Source organism: Phyllobates terribilis, unplaced genomic scaffold (genome assembly GCF_046119375.1).
Source record: "Phyllobates terribilis strain yellow unplaced genomic scaffold, ASM4611937v1 Scaffold_13__5_contigs__length_258822181, whole genome shotgun sequence".
NCBI classification, from domain to species: Eukaryota; Metazoa; Chordata; class Amphibia; order Anura; family Dendrobatidae; genus Phyllobates; species Phyllobates terribilis.
Window position 1 is genome coordinate 88,607,662 of NW_027362773.1, and position 11,801 is coordinate 88,619,462.

The window sequence follows — 11,801 nt, forward strand, 5'->3', positions numbered from 1 at the left end:
CAAGGGGAAGTTGTGCCGCAGAATGGTTAACTCCCAGACGCATGAACTGATCTGGCAAGTAGTGGTGCCAAGAAGAGACGCGGCTATGGTACTGGAGGCATAACACAACGGAGCTGGGCACTTCGGATGGAAGAAGCTGGAGTTCCTGCTGCGCGGGCGGTTCCATTGGGTAGGCATGAGAGGAACCATCGAGAGGTGGTGCAGAGACTGCGGCCCATGCAACCTAAGAAGGAAGGACCGTGCTAGCCAGAAGACTCCCCTGCAGTCCATCGTCACCAAGCAGCCGTTGGAACTGGTAGCCTTGGATCATGTAAAACTGACCCCCAGCAGAAGTGGCTACGTCTATGCGTTAACCATCGTGGATCACTACTCCCGGTTCTTGGTTGTCGTCCCCGTCAAGGACTTAACGGCTCAAACAGCAGCTAGAGCCTTCCAGCAGCACTTCTGCCGTCCACACGGATACCCAGAGCAGGTGCTGACGGACCAGGGACCTGCCTTTGAAGCGGAGGTCTTCCAGGAGTTCTGCACTCTGTATGGCTGCCGGAAGATAAGAACAACACCCTATCATCCACAAACCAATGGACTCTGTGAGAAAATGAACCAGGTGGTGATAGACCTTTTGAAAACATTGCCCCTGGAAGAACGCAGTCTGTGGCCTGAGAAACTGCCTGATCTGGTGGACCTATACAACCACATCCCTGTAGGTTCTACCAACTGTACCCCGGCTTACCTAATGAGAGCAAGACCTGGTAAGCTGCCTGTTGACCTGGATATGGGAGTCCTGACACCCGAGGACACTTCACCAGAAGCAGACTGGGACACAGAGAGGCAGCAGCAGTACCGGAAAGTACAGGAGAGCGTGGAGCGAAGTCTCTGTCAAGCTAGAGAAAGACAGGAGAAGACTTACAACCAGTATGCTCCCGCTGTTCCCCTGGTACCTGGAGAGCAGGTCTTGAAGAGGAAGAGACGGCTCCACAAGTTGGACGACCAGTGGGAGAAGGACCCGTACACCGTACTGCCCTCAAGCCATGAGAACCCGAAAGTCTGCACAATCAGTAAGGATGGAGGAGAAACCACAGCCATTGTATCCCGAGATCACCTGAAGAAGTGTCCCGAACAGCTACGGAACCCTGAAGAAGAACAGGAAGACCCTCGACCCGCAGAGGAAAGGGAAGATATGGTCAGTACTGTGCTCGGAGACTTCCCTCGGTCTTGGACTCAAGTCAATGGCGCTGTTGTGGTACCCGTCCTCACCTTCCTCCAACCAGCATCTCAAGTACCTATGGAGAAACAGGTAGAGCTGGAAGAGCAGCCGGTCTAGGAGGCAGAAGACCCCACACAAGCAGACCAGGAGGATCAACCCTCTGCTTATAGTGAGCCTGCCGTGCCCCTAGTGAGCCAAAGAGCTCGTAGACAGCTGCCCAGTTTACCTTTGACAGCCCCTACACCCTGTAACTCAGGACCAGTCAGTCAGCTCCGTAGGTCTACTAGGGTCACTAGAGGCCAGTTGCCCGTACGTTGGAGGATTTAAAGTGCTCAAACTGTTTTATTTGTATTTACTTGTTTATTGTTGCTTGTGAATAATTGTGTATTTCTAGTTATTTTATAGGTGTCGTTTATGGATTATCCGGAATCCTTTGTACATATGTTTGGAGCGTAACCCAGGAACGGACTAAAGACTGTTAAAGACTCGGGGTAGGACAGACCCCTACCTGGTTACGGCTCCCTGTTCTTTGGTGGAATGGACACCCTTGTTTTCTTCAAAAACTGCACCCGGTTGCGGACACGCCGTGACCATCCTAATGTGTTTTTCTTTATTGTACTGTTTCTGTTTATAACTTGTTATGTTTACAAAACACCAAGGTTACTTACCGGTAGCCGGTTTTTCCTGAGCCCATGACAGCACACCTTGAGAGAGGATCCGCCCCACCAAGGACAGGAAACCGTCTGAAATAAAAGGGCGGTACCTCTCCCTCGCTTCAGTTGTTTACAGAGCATTGAGAGGACCTCCCTAAACAGGTTAGGCACATAACCAACACCACAATATACAAATACACACCACCCCACACAGTGCACACCAGGGTGTGAGAAACATAGAAAAAATAAGGGGGGGAAACTACGGGTGCTGTCATGGGCTCAGGAAAAACCGGCTACCGGTAAGTAACCTTGGTGTTTTCCCCTCCCCCATGACAGCACACCTTGAGAGAATTTTGGAGAATTTATGAGCACCCTAGGGAGGGACCACCGCCTGAAGTACCCTTCTCCCAAAGGTGAGATCAGAAGAGGATAGATCCAACCGATAGTGCTTAAAGAAGGTGGATGGTGTAGACCAAGTAGCAGCCCTACATATCTGCTCGATCGAGACGTCTGCTCTCTCTGCCCAGGAGGTTGCAACGGCTCTGGTGGAATGAGCCCTCACATTGTCCGGGGCTGGAACCCCTGTGGACGTATAGGCTAAGCAAATGGCCTCCCTGAGCCACCTAGAGATGGTACTCTTGGACACCCCATGACCTTTCCTACACCCTTGAAAGGCCAGGAACAGAGAACAGTCTTTCCTCCACAGACTAGTCATGTGAATGTACTGTAGCAGGGACCTCCTAACATCTAGGCTATGGAACCTGACTTCCCCTGGGTTCTTGGGATTGCTGCAGAACGAGGGTAGCACAATCTCCTGACTACGGTGAAATCTAGATACCACCTTGGGAAGGTATGCTGGATCTGGCCGCAAGGTGACCCTATCCTCAAAGATTTGTGTGTAAGGAGGATTAACCGAGAGGGCCTGCAGATCCCCCACCCTACGGGCTGATGTTAAGGCCACTAGAAGGATGGTCTTAAGGGTGAGAATTTTTGGAGAAACCTTGTGTAGGGGTTCGAATGGTTCACTAGTAAGAGCGTTCAAGACTAAATTCAGGTCCCAAGGAGGAACACCCATGGACCTAACCGGTCCAGCTCTGGCACAGGACTTGATAAACCTCGAGATCCACCTATTCCCAGCCAGATTACAATTGTAGAGTGCTCCCAAAGCTGAAACTTGAACCTTAAGGGTCCCTGTAGCTAGACCCAGGTCCCGCCCCTTTTGCAGAAATTCCAGGATCCCTCTGATCGGAGGTTTGCTCGATAGCGGAATATCTATAACCTCTAGGAATTTACCCCAAACCCTGCTATAAATCTTAGTTGTAATCGGTTTTCTGCTCCCCAATAAAGTAGAAACTAAGCCTGGTGAAAACCCCTTGCTACTCAATAGCGACCTCTCAAATTCCATGCCGAAAGATGGAATCCCCTGGCCTGGGCATGGAATACTGGTCCCTGCATGAGAAGGTCCGGCCTCTCTGGTAGAATCCAGGGATCTGACACCGACATTAGCCGAAGCAGAGAGAACCAAGGCCTCTTGGGCCAAAAAGGGGCTATCAAAATCACCCTGGCGCCTTCCTCCCGGATCTTCCTCACCACTACTGGAATCATCACTAATGGCGGAAAGGCATAGGCCTTCCTGAACCCCCAAGGAATCTGGAGGGCATCTATGGCATGGGGATTTTCTGCCGGATTTAGGGAGCAAAATCTCTGCACCTTTCTGTTTGCCCTTGTGGCGAACAGGCCTATGTCTGGCTGCCCCCATAACTGGACAATCTGATGGAAGACCTCCGGGTTCAACCCCCACTCCCCCTGTCTTAGGGTATGGCGGCTTAGAAAATCTGCCTTCACGTTTTCTATCCCCTTTATGTGAAGGGCACTGAGGGATAGGAGGTTTCGCTCTGCTAGACCAAGGATCCTGTCTGCCACCACCATCAGAGGGCGTGACCTTGTCCTCCAAGGGCAGGGAAGATCTCTTTGATGACCTTGCCACAGTCCCGTCCACCTTGGGGATCTTATCCCAAGGTTCCGCATCCTTCTCTTCGAAGGGGTACCTTCTTTTGGAGAAGGAGGGTAAAGCCCCTGATCTCTCAGGTCTCCTCCACTCCCGGTCAATGAGGCCCTGAATCTTACTGTTCACCGGAAATGAGCGTCTCTTCCGCTCTCCCAAGCCCGCAAACATGATGTCCTCCCGGGATTTAGATGCTCTCTCTTCCTCCAGACCCATGGTTGATCTTACTGCCCTAACCAGTCTGTCTGTATTCTCAATGGGGAAGCAGGGTCTACCGCCCCCCGATGAGGAAGAGGACGATGAATCCCACTGCTCCTCGGACTGGGAGGAATCAGAGACGGAGGAAACCTCTCTACGGGGCCTTTTCTTCCCTCTAAGGAACCCCTTCAGGGACCCCTGAACTTCTGCATGTACTATGGACTTTAACAGCAAAATCCTGGGAATTCTCAGCTATGGTTTTGGTCACACAGCCCTGGCAAAGTGGTTTCTGCCACTCTACTGAGAGAGAAGCTTGGCAAAGGGCACACATCCTATGCTTTTGCTTGGCACTACTCTTCTTAGGCTCCTAAAAAAAGGAAGCACATAAGAGACTTCCCGTTACTAATCAGTGACATTCACGAAGCTCACTCACCCTCGGAGGTCACAAACGGGTACCGGATTCGGAGGCTGTCGCGGAACTGATGATTCCATTCTGGATGGTCCCGAGGCGCTCGAAGCCTTACTCCTGCGGCTGCCACTACGATTACTCGAGCGGCTGCCTGTATACGATGCATCCCTCTGCTTCTGTTGCTGAGGTGGGGGGGGTAAGCTGCTGTTCCTGGCTATCTGGATCAGCCATGTCTCAGAAGCGCACCACGCTTCCAGGAAAGCTCCCCCCCCTTAAATATAGGGCCATCCAGCCTCCTCCGGTCTGCGGGTCCTCCCCCTTCGCCAGGCCGGAGCTCCGTTGAAAAAAACCGGCCTGGGACGCTCCGATGGGCGCCGCCATCTTGGATCGGCGCCGCCTCCTGACGTCACCCAGCGCGCCGCTCCCAGCGTGCCCTGCGCCGTGACGTCAGGCGCGTCACACCCGGAAGCGTTCCACACTGCAGGGGGAGGACGGCGCCGCGGTCTCCGGGAGGACAGAGCCTGCCTCACCGCGTGCGCCCCGCTCGGCGCAGAGACCCCCGGGGGAAGCTGCGGACGGCGCTTCTGGGATACTGAACCCGGTGCACAGGCCAGTGCCCGCTCTTCCACACCGGGACAGCCCCAGGTAAGTCTTCTTTCTTCCAGACAGGTTCCCCATCAAGGACAGGAAACCAACTGAAGCGAGGGAGAGGTACCGCCCTTTTATTTCAGACGGTTTCCTGTCCTTGGTGGGGCGGATCCTCTCTCAAGGTGTGCTGTCATGGGGGAGGGGAAAAATATGTTTAGTCCCGGAGTACTAAATTTCACTAGGGGGGAATGTGGCACCCCAGGGGTCTGGTTTCCACAGTGATAGCAATATTACGTCTGAGAGCAGGTGGGAGGTCTCCTGGTCAGGAATCCTATGCATGCCACACCTCCTGCCCAGTCCTGGGAGGGGAAGAACTTCCCCTATATAAACTGGGGCTGAGGCAGGGTTAGAGGAGAGAAAGAGAAGAGGAAGAGTCCCAGACAGAGACATAGTCTGGTCTGGAGAGGAGCAGCTATAGGAAAGAAAGATCAGGAGCTCAGTGGGAGCAGTGCTAAAAGGAGTCAGGGGCTGGAAGCTGTAGAGCTCGCCCTGATTGAAGAGTTCTCACCGGACCCGGAGTCCGAGGCTGTGGGGACTAATCCTTACCCAGCAGCAGAAACCGACCGGCAGGGGATTTCAGGTCCTCTGGCCAAGAAACCCGAAGGCACGGTCACACGCAAGGGACCAGCACCGCCGTCATGGAGCGGAAGCTACCAGAAGGCCCCGAGTCACCGGCCATACGGGTGAGCACCACACGGTACACTCAGGGACGTGGGCTACTTTTACCCGCCTCTAGCAAGGTAGCCAGAAGAGTACAATTAGTTGGGGAGGCCTACAACTCCACCTGGCCAGGGGAGATCCCATCTGCTCACGGACTGACCAGGCCCCGATCGCTAGCCAGTACTCCGGGAGGGTCTACCTTTGTCATCAGTAAAGACCCTGAACTACACCGCACCGTCTCTGAGTGGTTCCTGCTACCTGCATGCTATTCTGCTACCCTCTTCAAACACGTCGGCTGCCCTGAGGCCATACCCCTCCCGTTGGGGGTTATACCATCTACGCTGCACAATCGTACCACCGGCCTCAGCGGTCTGCCCTGCAGCGGCGGCCTCATAGCCGCATTCAACGGGTGGCGTAGTCGAACACTGTACCATCTTCTGCTAAACTCTGCCACTCAGCTTGACTCCCTGGGCACGGACCGGGTCACCGCCACGAGACTACTACCCCTATCAGATCCGGCTCCGGGTAGGCTCCCGCGTGCGCAACGCTGCGCGACTCAGGCCCAGGGGCGCGTCACGTGTCTCTGTCCGAAGCCTCGATAGACTGCGCATGCGTGACGCGCAGTCGGGCTCCAGACAGAAGACCCGCATCCAGCCGTTACAGGTAAGACAGCCACTGCTATGGGGCCCGGGCCCGTGGCCGGAGGGGGCCCGTGAGGGCCCCAAGCAGTATGGGAACGAGGAGGATAGGTGAGTAGGAGGTTGTGGCGGCAGAGGAGCGGGTTGCGGCAGTGGAGGAGCAGAGCACACTACAACGTGTGCCCGCTGCTAAAGGGACATGAATATTCCCTCTGAGGCCACTCCCATGGGCGTGGAGAAGACGGAATATTCATTCTCTTTAGTAGCGGCCACGGAGGAGCGCTGAGCCCCGGCTCCTGCTGTCAGTGGCCACCGCTAAAGAGAAAGCATATTCACGCTTCTCCACGCCCATAGTCCCCGCATGGAGAAACGTGAATGTGCCAGCAGCAGCTGCAGCAGACAGGACACAGCGCTGGAGCAGAGGTGAGGAAGGAAGGTGAGTATAAGTGTTTATTGTTTTATGTGTGCAGTGATTGGGGGGATGAGGAAGCCACACATACCAGGAATGGGGGATTGAGGAGGCCACACATACCAGGAATGGGGGATTGAGGAGGCCACACATACCAGGGATGGGGGATTGAGGAGGCCACACATACCAGGAATGGGGGATTGAGGAGGCCACACATACCAGGGATGGGGGATTGAGGAGGCCACACATACCAGGAATGGGGGATTGAGGAGGCCACACATACCAGGGATGGGGGATTGAGGAGGCCACACATACCAGGAATGGGGGATTGAGGAGGCCACACATACCAGGGATGGGGGATTGAGGAGGCCACACATACCAGGGATGGGGGATTGAGGAGGCCACACATACCAGGGATGGGGGATTGAGGAGGCCACACATACCAGGAATGGGGGATTGAGGAGGCCATACAAACCAGGGATGGGGGATTGAGGAGGCCACACATACCAGGAATGGGGGATGAGGAAGCCACACATACCAGGAATGGGGGATGAGGAAGCCACACATACCAGGGATTAGGGGATTTAGGGGGCCACACATACCAGGGATGGGGGATTGAGGAGGCCACACATACCAGGGATTAGGGGATTGAGGAGGCCACACATACCAGGGATGGGGGATTGAGGAGGCCACACATACCAGGGATGGGGGATTGAGGAGGCCACACATACCAGGGATGGGGGATTGAGGAGGCCACACATACCAGGATTGGGGGATGAGGAAGCCACACATACCAGGAATGGGGGATGAGGAAGCCACACATACCAGGGATTAGGGGATTTAGGGGGCCACACATACCAGGGATGGGGGATTGAGGAGGCAACACATACCAGGGATTAGGGGATTGAGGAGGCCACACATACCAGGAATGGGGGATTGAGGAGGCCACACATACCAGGGATGGGGGATTGAGGCGGCCACACATACCACGAATGGGGGATTGAGGAGGCCACACATACCAGGAATGGGGGATTGAGGAGGCCACACATACCAGGGATGGGGGATTGAGGCGGCCACACATACCAGGGATGGGGGATGAGGAAGCCACACATACCAGGGATTAGGGGATTTAGGGGGCCACACATACCAGGGATGGGGGATTGAGGAGGCAACACATACCAGGGATTAGGGGATTGAGGAGGCCACACATACTAGGAATGGGGGATTGAGGAGGCCACACATACCAGGGATGGGGGATTGAGGCGGCCACACATACCAGGAATGGGGGATTGAGGAGGCCACACATACCAGGAATGGGGGATTGAGGAGGCCACACATACCAGGGATGGGGGATTGAGGAGGCCACACATACCAGGGATGGGGGATGAGGAAGCCACACATACCAGGGATTAGGGGATTTAGGGGGCCACACATACCAGGGATGGGGGATTGAGGAGGCAACACATACCAGGGATTAGGGGATTGAGGAGGCCACACATAACAGGGATGAGTGATTGAGGAGGCCACACATACCAGGGATTAGGGGATTGAGGAGGCCACACATACCAGGATACTTGGATTGAGGAGGCCACACATACCAGGAATGGGGGATTGAGGAGGCCACAAATACCAGGAATGGGGGATTGAGGAGGCAACACATACCAGGAATGGAGGATTGAAGAGGCCACACATACCAGGAATGGGGGATGAGGAAGCCACACACACCAGGGATGGGGGATTGCGGAGGCCACACATACCAGGGATTAGGGGATTGAGGAGGCCACACATACCAGGAATGGGGGATTGTGGAGGCCACACATACCAGGAATGGGGGATTGAGGAGGCCACACATACCAGGAATGGGGGATTGAGGAGGCCACACATACCAGGGATGGGGGATTGAGGAGGCCACACATACCAGGGATGGGGGATGAGGAAGCCACACATACCAGGGATTAGGGGATTTAGGGGGCCACACATACCAGGGATGGGGGATTGAGGAGGCAACACATACCAGGGATTAGGGGATTGAGGAGGCCACACATAACAGGGATGAGTGATTGAGGAGGCCACACATACCAGGGATTAGGGGATTGAGGAGGCCACACATACCAGGATACTTGGATTGAGGAGGCCACACATACCAGGACTGGGGGATTGTGGAGGCAACACATACCAGCGATGGGGGATTGAGGAGGCCACACATACCAGGGATGGGGGATTGAGGAGGCCACACATACCAGGATACTTGGATTGAGGAGGCCACACATACCAGAAATGGGGGATTGAGGAGGCAACACATACCAGGAATGGGGGATTGAGGAGGCCACACATACCAGGGATGGGGGATTGAGGCGGCCACACATACCAGGAATGGGGGATTGAGGAGGCCACAAATACCAGGAATGGGGGATTGAGGAGGCAACACATACCAGGAATGGAGGATTGAAGAGGCCACACATACCAGGAATGGGGGATGAGGAAGCCACACACACCAGGGATGGGGGATTGCGGAGGCCACACATACCAGGGATTAGGGGATTGAGGAGGCCACACATACCAGGAATGGGGGATTGTGGAGGCCACACATACCAGGAATGGGGGATTGAGGAGGCCACACATACCAGGATTGGGGGGTTGAGGAGGCCACACATACCAGGATTGGGGTGTGAGGGGTGCCACGCATACCAGGATTTGGGGGGTGAGGGGTGCCACGCATACCGGGATTGGGGGTGAAGGGTGCCACGCATACCGGGATTGGGAGTGAGGGATAGGGTGCCATGCATACCAGGATGAGGGATACCATACACACCAGGATAGGGATAAGGGGTGCCACGTATACCAGGATTGGGGATGAGGGGAGCCACGCATACCGGAAATGGGGATGAGGGGAGCCACGCATACCGGAAATGGGGATGAGGGGAGCCACGCATACCGGAAATGGGGATGAGGGGAGCCACGCATACCGGAAATGGGGATGAGGGGAGCCACGCATACCAGAAATAGGGATGAGGGGAGCCACGCATACCGGAAATGGGGATGAGGGGAGCCACGCATACCGGAAATGGGGATGAGGGGAGCCACGCATACCGGGATCGGGGATGAGGGGAGCCACGCATACCGTGATCGAGGATGAGGGGAGCCACGCATACCGGGATCGGGGATGAGGGGAGCCACGCATACCGGGATCGGGGATGAGGGGAGCCACGCATACCGGAAATGGGGATGAGGGGAGCCACGCATACCGGAAATGGGGATGAGGGGAGCCACGCATACCGGAAATGGGGATGAGGGGAGCCACGTATACCGGAAATGGGGATGAGGGGAGCCACGCATACCGGAAATGGGGATGAGGGGAGCCACGCATACCGGAAATGGGGATGAGGGGAGCCACGCATACCGGAAATGGGGATGAGGGGAGCCACGCATACCGGAAATGGGGATGAGGGGAGCCACGCATACCGGAAATGGGGATGAGGGGAGCCACGCATACCGGAAATGGGGATGAGGGGAGCCACGCATACCGGGATCGGGGATGAGGGGAGCCACGCATACCGGGATCGAGGATGAGGGGAGCCACGCATACCGGGATCGGGGATGAGGGGAGCCACGCATACCGGGAATCGGGGATGAGGGGAGCCACGCATACCGGGATTGGATGGTGGGGACAGGATGGGGGCAGCACATACCAGCATGGGAGACCATATACCAATAAAAATGCTCGCCTCCCGGGCGTAGAACAGGTTCAATAGCTAGTATAGTATATATGTGTACACCGCCCTATATACTGTATATATATGTATTATGTATACACCATCCTATATACTTTATATATGTGTATATGCCGCCCTATATATACTGTATACATGGCCCTAAATATCATATATATCGCCCTATATATAACAATTATATATGTATACACCATCCTATATACTGTATATATATATGTATTATGTATACACCACAGAGACGCGGCCGAGCCGTCAGGAACAGGTGCGCAGAGCGCGGGCGTGCGGCACAAAACATGTGCACGGGCGCCCGCGCGCGCACCCGCACCGCAGAGACAGCTGATCGCGGGTCCACGGGAAGAAAAGACAGCAAGCGCGCACAGCACCTCTAAACAGTAGGTCCAGATGGAAAATCAGGATACATAAATAGCATAACATAAGATGAATATCAGTAACATCGATATATGTCTTCGTATGGTTCCAAGTAGATAATAAAACATACACCTTGTTTTATTATCTACTTGGAACCATACATATATCGATGTTACTGATATTCATCTTATGTTATGCTATTTATGTATGTGCGTTCAGGTGACTGACTTTGCCATTCAAGAATATTCCACTTCTTTGCTTTAATAAACTCCTGGGTTGCTTTGGCTTTATGTTTTGGGTCATTGTCCATCTGTAGTATGAAACAATGACCATGCAGTTTGGCTGCATTTGGCTGGATCTGAGCACACAGTATGGCTCTGAATACATCAGAATTCATTCGGCTGCTTCTGTCCTGTGTCACATCCTCAATAAACATTAGTGACCCAGTGCCACTGGCAGCCATGCATGCCCAAGCCATCACACTGCCTCGGCCGTGTTTTACAGATGATGTGGTATGCTTTGGATCATGAGCTGTACCACGTCTTCACCATACTTTTCTCTTTCCATCATTCTGGTAGAGGTTGATCTTGGTTTCATCTGTCCAAAGAATGTTCTTCCAGAACTGTGCTGGCTTTTTTAGATGTTTTTTAGCAAAGTCCAGTCTAGCCTTTTTATTCTTGATTCTTATGAGTGGCTTGCACCGTGCAGTGAACTCTCTGTAGTTACTTTCATGCAGTCTTCTCTTTATGGTCGATTTGGATATTGATACTCCTACCTCCTGGAGAGTGTTGTTCACTCGGTTGGCTGTTGTGAAGGGGTTTCTCTTCACCATGGAGATTATTCTGCCATCATCCACCACTGTTGTCTTCCGTGGGCG